This window comes from Physeter macrocephalus, chromosome 20, assembly GCF_002837175.3.
Source record: "Physeter macrocephalus isolate SW-GA chromosome 20, ASM283717v5, whole genome shotgun sequence".
Lineage (NCBI taxonomy): Eukaryota > Metazoa > Chordata > Mammalia > Artiodactyla > Physeteridae > Physeter > Physeter macrocephalus.
The window spans coordinates 20,679,217-20,691,523 of record NC_041233.1 but is presented as its reverse complement, the minus strand read 5'-3'; the positions used below and the strand labels follow the sequence as shown (position 1 = coordinate 20,691,523).

The window sequence follows — 12,307 nt, the reverse complement described above, 5'->3', positions numbered from 1 at the left end:
TATATCGATAAAATATACATTAATAATGGCATATTTTACATAACATATATAATATATATTCATATACAATATATATGAATAATGGAATATTATTCAGCCATAAAAAAAATGAAATCTTGCCATTCACAACAACATGGATGGACCTTGAGGGCATTATGCTAAATGAAATAAGTCAGACAGAGAAAGACAAATACCATATGACCTCTCTTATATGTGGAATCTATTTAAAAAAAAAAAAAAGGAAAAAAACCAAGCTCATAGATACAGAGAACAGATTGGTGGTTGCCAAAGGTGGGGGACAGGGGTTTGATATAAATGGGTGAAGGGGGTCAAAGGTAAGAAGAAAAAAGTATGACTTTTTCTTTTTTTCCAAAAAATTGATCTCCACCATAAAATCACTTGATAGTATGCTATGTGGCTAGTGTACAATTTACATTAAATGTCAACGAGAAAAGCTTGTAACTACATTTTCTATTTTATCCTGTCATTAAATATTATCTTTAAAAACTGACATCTAATAATTTAAACAAAAATCACTTAAAATTTAAAATTACCTAGCAAAAGAAGAACAAATGGAATTACTTGCTGTAAGTTAGATGACAATATTATCTGGGATGTGCTCATGGTATCTGTTTCCATTACTATTGTACTTAAGGCATTTCTTCTCCCTTGATAGTTCACTTCTGTGAGACTAGGACAAAAGCTTATTTTGGCCTGCTTTTTTTCTATTTGTTTTTGTAAAAGTATATCATAAGAAACACACAGGTTATTGTTTAAAATCCAATGTAATATATATATAATAATAATAATTATTATTATTTTTTTTTTGCGGTACGTGGGCCTCTCACTGTCGTGGCTTCTCCCATTGCGGAGCACAGGCTCCGGACGCGCAGGCTCAGCGGCCATAGCTCAGGGGCCCAGCCGCTCCGCGGCATGCGGGATCCTCCCGGACCGGGGCACGAGCCCGTGTCCCCTGCATCGGCAGGTGGACCCCCAACCACTGCGCCACCAGGGAAGCCCTCTAATTTTTGAAAATAATTAAAAGTGTTGAACATTATTTCTGTCCCAGTGGATTGCTGTGAAGAACAAGGAAAGCAGCTACAAAAGATAGCTACTTAAGGAATTTAAATCAAACTATTGTACTGCTTTTCATATTTTATAAGCACATTGATAACTTAGAAAACACTGTACCGTTAGGAGTAACAGACCATTTCCCTCTCCCCCCACACATGATTTTAAGCTCCTGAGTGGTAGATAAAAATATTTCTTCATATTATGTACCTATGCCTCTTAGTGTACAAATAACTATGGTTATATTGGGGGTGGAGGCACTTTAAGTAACTAATTTTCACCACAGTCTAGCAAAGAAGGCCCAGCAGAGATGATGAGCTCTTAAACTGGAACAGTGGTACTGGGATAGATAGATAGATAGATAGATACTGGGATAGATAGATAGATATAAGAGGATGTCTTTGAGATATTTAGGAGCCATTATCAGCAGGATTTAGTGATTGATTAGAGAAGCTGTGGATGGATGAGTAAAAAGTCAAGGATGAGTTATTTTTGGTTTAGGGTTTGATGGTGGGGATAGTAACCGACATAGGGAATATAGGACTTGAGTATACTGATTTTGAGGTGCCATATACAATCTAAGTGGATGTGTCTAGCAGGAAATTAATATGTGCTAGGATATATAGCTGGCATTCACCAGCGTATATTTTTGCTTTTACATTCTGATAGTTTAGGGAGATAGGCTCAGGCTAGGTAAATTTGGTCTAGAATCTTGTAAAAACTGGAATGAGAACTTATTAGCTTACAATGAGGAATAATGAGAAATATAATTCAAACAGATTGACTGCATCTTGTCCCTATGTTTTGCAGTGGCTGTTTCTGAATATTATATATAAAAAAATGATACTTTACAAGGTAAGTACTAGGGTTGTAATATACAGCATGATGACTATAATATACAGCATGATGACTATAATTAACACTACTATATGATGTATGAAAGTTGTTAAGAGAGTGAATCCTAAGAGTTCTCATTACAAGGAAACATTTTTCGTTTTTTGCTTTCTCTTTTTATTGTATTTATAAGAGGTGATAGGTGCTAACTAAACTTACTGCAGTAATCATCTCAGAATATATGTAAGTCAAACTATTATGCTATATACCTTAAACTTACACAGTAATGTATGCCAATTATATCTCAGTAAAACTGGGGAAAAAAAGAAATCATACTGTATTACTTAGTATTGCTGTTAACAAATTACCCTAAAACTTAGCAGCTTAAAACAACAGACTTTTATTATTTCATTGTTTCTGTGGGTCTGAAACCTGAGGGCAGCTTAGATGGGTGCCTCTGGCTCAGGGTCTCTTATAAAGCTGCAATCAAAAGTGTCAACTGGGGGCTTCCCTGGTGGCACAGTGGTTAAGAATCCGCCTGCCAATGCAGGGGACACGGGTTTGAGCCCTGGTCCGGGAAGATCCCACATGCCACGGAGCAACAAAGCCCGTGGGCCACAACTACTGAGCCTGTGCTCTACAGCCCGTGAGCCACAACTACTGAGCCCATGTGCCACAGCTACTGAAGCCTGTGCGCCTAGAGCCCATGCTCTGCAACATGAGAGGCCCACGCACTGCAATGAAGAGTAGCCCCCGCTCGCCGCAACTAGAAAAAGCCCATGCGCAGCAACAGACCCAAAATGGCCAAAGATAATAAATAAATAAATTAATTAAATTAATTTTTTTTAAAAAGTGTCAGCTGGGCCTGCAGTTACTCAAGGGTCAACTGATGGAAGATCTGCTTCCAAGCGCCCTTAAATGGTTATTGGCAGGCCTCAGTTTTGTTTTTTTTTTTAATGATTTAAAAATTTTAGAATAGTTGTAGGTTTACAAAAAAGTTGCAAAGATAGTACAAAGAGTTCCTGTATACCTCTCACTCAGTTTCCTTTGTTGTTAACATCTTACATTCTACGGTACATTTGTCACAAGTAATGAACCAGCATTGGTCCATTGCTATTAACTAAACTCCGCACTTTATTTGGGGTTCACTTGTTTTTCTGTAACATCCTTTTTGTGTTCCAGTATCTGATCTGGGATGCTAAATTACATTAGTCAGCATTCTCCTTAGCATCCTCTAGTCAAGTACTTTGTAGAATATCCTTCAGTTGGAATTTCTCTGATGTCTTTGCCATGATTAGACATGAGTAATGTGTTCTTGGGAAGAAGACTACAGAAGTAAAGTGCCATTCCCATCACACCATATCAAAAGTATATGCTGTCAACATGACTTATCACTGATGGTGTTACCTTTAATCACCTGGGTGAGGTAGTGTTTGCCAGATTTCTCCACCGTGAAATTGCTTTTTATCCTCTTCCTATGGTCTACTCTTTTGGAAACAAGTAACTGAGTGCACCCACACTCAAGGGGTATTTAAACTCCATCTCCTGGAAGCCATCACAAGGAGAAGTCCGCGCACGTCGACAAAGAGTAGCCCCCACTCTCTGCAACTGGAGAAAGCCTGCGCGCAGCAGCGAAGACCCAACGCAGCCAAAAATAAAAATAAATAAATAAATTTATATAAATAAATAAACTCCATCTCCTGGAAGAGAGAGTAGCTAGATAAATTATTTGATATTCTGTAAGGTGTTTCTTTCTTTCATTTTTCATCTTTCATATATGTCAGTACAGACTCATGGATATTCATTTTGTACTTTGGGTTATAATCTACTACTACGTTACTAATTTTGTTGCTCAAACTATTCTTGCTTAGGCCACAGGGAGCACTTTCAGGTTGGCTTCTATATCCCTTTGACATGCCCCTATCCTTTTTATTTTTTGAGACTGCCTTACTTTCTGGTACTAGAAGATGCTGCAGGCTCATCTGGTATTTTCTTTACCCTGGCCCTAGAATCGGCCATTTCTCCAGGGAGCTTCACTTCCTTTTATTATTGGGGAATGTTGTTTAGTTTCCACATTTCCCAAATTTCCTTTTTCTTCTGTTATTAAAATGTAATTTTATTCTATTGTGGTTGAAGGACACACTTTGTATGATTCCAGGCCTTTAAATTTATTGAGACTTGTTTTATGGGCTACCTAACATATGGTCTATTCTGGAGAATGCTTCATGTGCACTTGAGAAGGATGTGCTGTTTACTGCTATTGTGGGGTGTACTAGAGATGTCTGATAGGTCTAGTTGGTTTACAGTGTTGTTAAATCTTCTTGTTGATCTTCTGTCTAGTTGTTCTATCCATTGTTGAAACTAGGCATTAAAGTCTCCAACTATTATTGTTGATTTGTCTATTTCTTCTATTCTGTCAGTTTTTGCTTCATGTGTTTTGGGGTTCTCTTGTTAGGTGCATATACGTTTATAACTGTCATATATTCCAGATAGATTGATACTTTTATCATTATAAAATGTCATTCTTTGTCTCTAGTAACAAATATTGTCTTAAAGTCAATTTTGTTTGTTATTAGTATAGTCACTCCAGCTCTCTTTTGGTTACACTTTGCATGGCATATCTTTTCCCCAATTTTTTACTTTCAACCTATTTGTGTCTTTGAATTTAAAGTTTGTCTCTTATAGAAAGCATATAGTTAGATCATGTCTTTAAAAAAAATCCCTGTGATGTGAATTTAGTCCATTTACATTTAATGTAATTAAGGTAGGGTTTAAGTCTGCCATTTTGCTATTTGTTTTCTATATGTCATGTCTTTATTGTTTCTCTATTCCTCCATTACTGCTTGCTTTTGTATTAACTAGATATTATATATATATGAATATGAATATCTATAAATAACATGTATATGGCTATTATCAAAAAATACAAATAACAAATGTTGGCAAGGATGTGGAGAAAAGGGAACCCTCATACACTGTTGGTGGGAATGTAAATTGGTGCAGCCACTGTGGGAAACACGATGGAGGTTTCTCAAAAAACTAGAAATTGGGGCTTCCCTGGTGGCGCAGTGGTTGAGAGTCCGCCTGCCGATGCAAGGGACACAGGTTCGTGCCCCGGTCTGGGAAGATCCCACATGCCGTGGAGCGGCTAAGCCCGTGAGCCATGGCCGCTTAGCCTGCGCGTCCGGAGCCTGTGCTCCGCAACAGGAGAGGCCACAACAGTGAGAGGCCCGCGTACCGCAAAAAAACAAAACAAAACAAAACTAGAAATAGAACTACCATATGACTCAGCAATTCAACTTCTGGGTATGTATCTGAAAAAAACCAAAAATACTAATTTGAAAAGATACATGCACCTCAGTGTTCATAGCAGCATTATTTACAATTGGCAAAATATGGAAGCAACCTAAGTGTCCATCAACAGGTGAATGGTTAAAGAAGATATGGTATATTTATACAATGGAATACTACTCAGTCATAAAAAAGAATGAAGTTTTGCTATTTGCAAGTATGTGGGTGGACTTGGAGGGTATTATGCTAAGTGAAATAAGTCAGACAGACAAATACTGTATGTTATCGCTTATATGTGGAATCTAAAAAATACAACAAACTAGTGAATATAACAAAATGAAACGGACTCACAAATATAGAGAACAAACTAGTGGTTACCAGTGGGGAGAGGAAGCGGGGGACAATAATTTGGTTGATAAATGGTAAGTCATGGTGATAAGATGAGAACTGTAAACTTTAACAGAAAAGTGAAAAATTTCCATCCAAAACAGTGGGTATTCACACATAAATGTAGTTGAAGAAATCAGAACGAGTCTAAAAATATTTGAACAAAGGAAGTGTTTCAGAGCTTGTTAAGTCTAGGAAATATGGGTAAAAGTAAACACAAAGTAGTTGAATGCCATATATGTGTGTGTGTGTGTGTGTGTGTGTGTGTATGGTCTTAGTAGCTAAATGAAACTAAAAATAGATTTTCTTCCAAATTTTTATTTAAAAACTTACTTTACTTATAATTTGTAATCCTTTTTATACTCATTTTCTTTTCACCAGCAAGTAGACAGTGTTCAAGTACACTCTGAATGCCAGTCAGTGCCCTATTACTAAATATTTACATTTTCAAAGAACTAAACTGGCATTTATTAATGAGTATCCTTGTTTTGAGGCAGTAGTCATAAGCAAAAGCTAAGTGGATTCTTTTATGCTAACAGCTACAGAATAACAGAAATCAACTTTCTGTTGTCTGTAGCCACAGGAGACTGTAACCAAGCTAAGACAGTTACAGAGGGACAAATAAGCCTCAGTGTTCCCAGGCATACCCATGGGCAGGTTTAATGACTAAGCTATTTGAACAAGGGAGGTTTATGATTTCCCTACATTTACATGGTAAATGGAACCAAGATTAGAATTCAGGAGGGTGTCTACTGTGTTCTCAAAAACAAACCCAGTAGAACTCCGGGGAAGGTAGTGGGACAGGGAATTGTCAAATGGGATTTTAATTTTTTCCGTACTATTTTATTGTTTATAAAAGGATTATATTCATATACTAATTTGATGATTAAAAACTAAAGAGTTAAAAAAGAGAAGTATGAATAGTTGAGAAATCATATGAATTTATAAATTTATTTTATGTATTTATTTTTGGCTGCGTTGGGTCTTTGTTGCTGCATGCGGGCTTTCTCTAGTGGCGGTGAGTGGGGGCTACTCTTCGTTGCGGTGCGCGGGCTTCTCATTGCGGTGGCTTCTCTTGTGGAGCACGGGCTCTAGGCACGCGAGCTTCAGTAGTTGTGGCTCACGGGCTAGAGCGCAGGCTCAGTAATTCTGGTGCATGGGATGCTCCACAGCATGTGGGATCTTCCCCGGCCAGAGATTGACCCCGTGTCCCCAGCATTGGCAGGCAGATTCTTAACCACTGCGCCACCAGGGAAGTCCCGAAATCATATAAATTTAGATTTATGAGCTTGTACCCTCTGGGGGTAATTTATTTCTTTTTAAACAGCATATTTGCTTGGCATTATTAAGGGACATGTAAAGCCACTCTAGGTGTCCAAATGGAATGTCAGTGAAACTAGAGAAGGATAATTTAAATTATTTGGATCATTTGAAAAACACCGTGCTGGATAGTTGCTCAGAGCCCTGCCTGATAGCTGCACCTGAGGACCAGCCATTTGACTGGATGCCAGAATTTGTGCAAGCCCATTTACTGGGTAAATAAAGGCAAGTTGCTCAAACTTTACCTGCTTCAAATTTTCTCTCAGCAATTCAGGGGGACGTTAAGCCTGCCTTTTCCTTATAGGAATGAAACCAAAATTAATTTTAAGGAGAGAGAGAGAGAAAAAAAAAGACATCTTCAAAAATAAATTCTAGATTAGATCCTCAGGGTAGAGGTGTATGGCTCATTCATGAGATTCTCTTCTCTCCCTGGTGCCTAGCATTGGAGTCTGCCTGCCACACAGTAGCTGTTGAACTGAACTTTGGATTTCTGAACCCACAAAGATAAAGAACAAATCATGAACATTGGCTCCAGCAGATCTTTATAGCCTTATCTCCACCCTCTCCTATCCTCTTGCCACATCTATTTCCATATTGAATTGCTTACTCTGGGATTAATCCATGCACTCTGCCCAAGATGTCTGTTCCCACCTTATGGAACTGCTGGACATTTTTTTGTGTATGTTTTTGGACCCATTCAAATGTCACCTCATCTCTGGAGCTCCCTCTGACTGTCTCCTGGGCAGAGTTATTGCTCTCTCCTTGTGTTCATAAGCATTGTATCTATATCTTTTTCTTTTATATTTTATAATTTTTTACATTGGTCTCCTCACTGACTGAGAATACCTTGACAGAGAGTTAGTGACTTGTTCATCATTTTATCCCCCAAATCTAGCATGTTCCTGGTGTTTAGGAAATACACGGTAATTTTTGAAAATTAAATTGTTAATGTGAACCCTATGTTAAGCATAATTGGTTACCATAGAGCACAACAGGAATATTAATCAAATTAAATGAATAAAAATACTTTTTCTACCCTTTGAGAATAAAAATTAAATTTATAAAATACATTTTAGAAAGATAGTTTTAATACATTTATGGTGTTAGAAACTTCATGCTCTTTTTGTAGTGATTCTCCAAGTATGGCATCAGCATCACTTGGGAACTTGTTAGAAATGTAAATTCTTGGGCCCCACCTCAGACTTATGAAATAAAAAATTCTGGGCATAGAGTCCAGCAATTTGTGTTTTAATACATCCCCACAGGTGATTCTGATGAATGCTAAAATCTGAAAAGCACTGTTCTAGAACAAATAAAAATGCTTGGGCTTCCCTGGTGGCGCAGTGGTTGAGAGTCCGCCTGCCGATGCAGGGGACGTGGGTTCCTGCCCCGGTCCGGGAAGATCCCACATGCCGTGGAGCCGCTGGGCCCGTGAGCCATGGCCGCTGAGCCTGCGTGTCCGGAGCCTGTGCTCCACAACGGGAGAGGCCACAACAGTGAGAGGCCCGCGTACCACAAAAAAAAAAAAGAAAAAAGAAACTTTCACACTTGACCAAGAACTCTTCTTACTTAATCAGAAATCTTGTTTAGTTTTCATACATAGTACAATTATTTAGTGTTTCTTGTACCAGGGTCCTTTGTATTCTTGAGTGTCTGCAAATTCTAAGAGAATTTTTAAACTCTTGTGTTTTCATTTCAAAGATGGTCTAAAGTATTTTAACACTTAAGACAAAATTTATCTTATGCAGTGGTAGTTTACAATTTCATGGAACTAAGATTTTAGTTCCTTAAGTAAGAGTTCCTCAAATTCTGATCCTGGGATATATTCTAAGGCATGGTGGTTAACAACATGGACTCTGGAGTTAGACTATTTGGGTTCAAATTTAGGCATTGCCTAAATGTGTGACCTTGGGCAAGTTACTTAAAATTTCTGAGCCTCCGTTTATTCACCTGTAAAATGGAAATGGAGGTTATAATAAGGATCTATCTCATGAGATGCTCTGAGGATTAAATGCTCTTAGAACCATGTCTAGTACATAAGTGCTCAGTAATATTTATTATTATTGTTCTTGGAAATTTGTGCAGCTGTTAGGATTTTGCTGGGCTGCAAGTAACAGAATACTGGATTGTGTTCATTTCCTATTGCTGCTATAACAAATTATCACAAATTTAGTGAGTAACAACACAAATTTATTATTTTATAATTCGGAAGGTCACAAATCCAAAATAGGTCTCACTGGGATAAAATCAATCTTGATCTGGGACTTCCCAGTCTCCAGATTGTGAGAAAAGAAATTCTGTTGTTTAAGCCACTCAGTCTATGGTTTGTTATGGCATCCTCAACTGACTAATCCAGATCTGTTCCTTCTAGAGGTTCTAGGGGAGAATTTGTTTCCTTGCCTTGTTCAATTTTTTTTTTTTTTTTGGCCATGCTCCATGGCATGGGGTCGGGGAACTTCCCTGACCACGGATCAAACCCATGCCCCTACATTGGGAGCACGGATTCTTAACCACTGGACCACCAGGGAAGTCCCACCTTATTCAATTTCTAGAGGCTACCTATATTTCTTGGCTTGTGTCTCCTTCCTCTGTCTTTAACCCAGCAGCACAGCATGTTCAAATCACTGCCTTGAACTTTTCTGCCTCCCTCTTCCACTTTTAAAGACCCCTGTGACATTGAGTCCACTGGGATAATCCAAAATAATCTTATTTTAAGGTCAGTTGGAACTTCCCTGGTGGTGCAGTGGTTAAGAATCCACCTGCCAATGCAGGGGACACGGGTTTGATCCCTGGTCTGGGAGGATCCCACATGCTGCGGAGGAACTAAGCCCGTGCGCCACAACTACGGAGCCTGTGCTCTAGAGCCCACAAGCCACAACTACTGAGGCCGCCTGCCACAACTACTGAAGCTCGCATGCCCAAGAGCCTGAGCGCCACAACTACCAAACCCGCGTGCTGCAACCACTGAACCCTGTGCACCTAGAGCCCATGCTCCTCAACAAGAGAAGCCACCACAATGAGAAGCCTGTGCACTGCAGCGAAGAGTAGCCCCCACTCACCACAACTAGAGAAAACCCGGGCATAGCAAGGAAGACCCAATGCAGCCAACGACAAAAATAAAATTAAAAAAAAAGTCCTGCCCTCAAATGTTAAAAAAAAAAAAAAAATCAGTTGATTAGCAACCTTAATCCCATATGCAACCTTAATTCCCTGCTGCCATGCAACATAGCACATTAACAAGTTCTTGGAATTAGAATGTGGACACCTTTGGCTACTTCGGCCATTATTTCGGCTACTCCATGGACTGACGATAGTTTGAACCTTAAGGATATTTGCTGTTTACTTAATAAGTCTGGAAGTAGGAGGGTCTAACATTGATTTAGCAGGTTAACTACGTTGTAAAGAACCTATACAATTTCTTCCTTACCTAGTTTGTTAGCTTTTCCTCTTCATATTTGTCACCTCATGGTCAAAAGATGATCGTTGCATTTCCAGGCATCAGCAACATATTCAAGACAGGAAAAAGAGGAGGGGGAAAAAGAGGCTGTCCATTTTCCTTTCCCGTCTGCCCCTTTTATCAGAAAGCCAAAGATTATCCCTAGAATCTCTGCAGCAATCTTGCTCTAAATGGGTCCTGTGGCCACATCTCTAGCTGCAGGAGGATCTGGAAGAGGGAGCATCTGGCACAGTAGGATGAAATCATACAGATTGGCTTAGACCATTTATGATACATTGATGGGGCCGGGCACATCGCCTCCCCAAACGAAATCAGAGTTCTTTTAGAAAAAGAGAAGTGCAAGTGTGTGGGGGGGAGGGGTGGAGTGGAGAGGGGTGGTTGTCAAACAGGGAAATGACATTGTATATTAGAGTCTTGGAGGATTTTTCCCTTTAAAGAAATGTTTTCACTTGAGAAGCAATGCAGTATTTCTAGAAGCCTGATAAATTACTTAGTTGTAGAATTTTATTTTTCTGTACCAAATTAGAGCAAGAAAACAAGACTATCTAAAGAAACATTTTAAAAACATAAACATGTAATTTATAATCTTTATAGGAAAGTTAGACAGTATTTTCAATATAAATTTTCTCATCCAATTGAACACAGCTGATGGCTGAGACCAACGGGGCTGTAGTTCAATGAGGCTAAAAACTTGCTCCTTTTGGCATACTTATGATTTCTGTAACAGTGTCAATTCTGTTTATGAAAACTGTGCTTCATTGTCAGAACTTTAATTTGTTTCTGGTCTCTATTCAATTTTTCTAAAATAATAAAGGCAATCTATAATAACATTTCCAAATAATTACATCAACAAACTGCAATGTACTGTCAATAATGGTGATGCTACTGAAACTGAAATGTTGGCTGGCAGATGATACCATGTTGAGAAGCCCTAAGTATTTACCAGTCAATGTATGAAAGTTCAGTTGTGATGCATGCTCAGCATATTATTAATTCAATAAACATTTATTGTGTCAGGCACTGGTCTAGAAACTGAAATTTTAGTAGCAAAGAAAAACAAGAAGAGGTTCTGACTTTATGCTCTTTGCAGTCTGGTTAGAATAATCCAAGAAACACAAATGAAAATTTAGGGTATTTTAAAATCTATCAGATCACCGATGGTGGGGCATTCTCATATGCTAAGTTGATACACTCTCTGAAGATAAATTTAACTGTATGTGTAAGTTAAGATGTCTGTACACTTTGACCCAGGGATTTGGTTTTTGGGAATCTATTATAATTAAAGAATCAGAAATGCAGACCAAATTTACAGTCAAAAAATTTGATCACTACATTATCTTTACAAGTGAAAAATTAGAAATAAATACTCACCAAAGGGGAAATAGTTAAATAATTTATAGCATATGCATGAGCCTATTGTAAATCTATTAAAATGATGTTTTTGAAGCATTTATACTCATGCTATACTGTTAAAAGGGTAAAAATTATGATTAAAAACTGTATATCGAAAATACTAATAATGTTATTGCTTGGGGGTCAAAAGGTACAACCTTACCGAAGTTATTGAAGGGGGTCAAAAGGTACAAACTTCCAGTTGTAAAATAAATAAGTCCTGGGAATGTCATGTACAGCATGAAGACTATAGTTAACAATAATGTATTGCATATTTGAAAGCTGCTAAGAGAGTAGATCTTCAAAATTTCATCACACACAAAAAAAACCTTTTTTTGTAACTTTGCATGGTGATGGATTAACTAGGTAGTTAATGATTGTGGTAGATCATTTCCCAGTATATAAAAATATCGGATCAGTATGTTGTACACCTGAAAGTAATACATCAATTATACCTTTTAAAAAAGGCAGAAAAAAGTAGGCATTTGGCAAGAAATTTAAGCAAAACACTTGTATAATAAATTAAACACAAAGAAAAGAAAAAGAAACCTGTAG

At 38.0% G+C, this 12,307-nt stretch overlaps 1 protein-coding gene across 1 annotated transcript in view; it reads left to right on the top strand.

The window, feature by feature from the left end:
• Positions 1–12,307, top strand: part of PBLD (phenazine biosynthesis like protein domain containing) — a 44,059-nt gene that overhangs the window by 6,469 nt on the left and 25,283 nt on the right. The window lies entirely within an intron of this gene.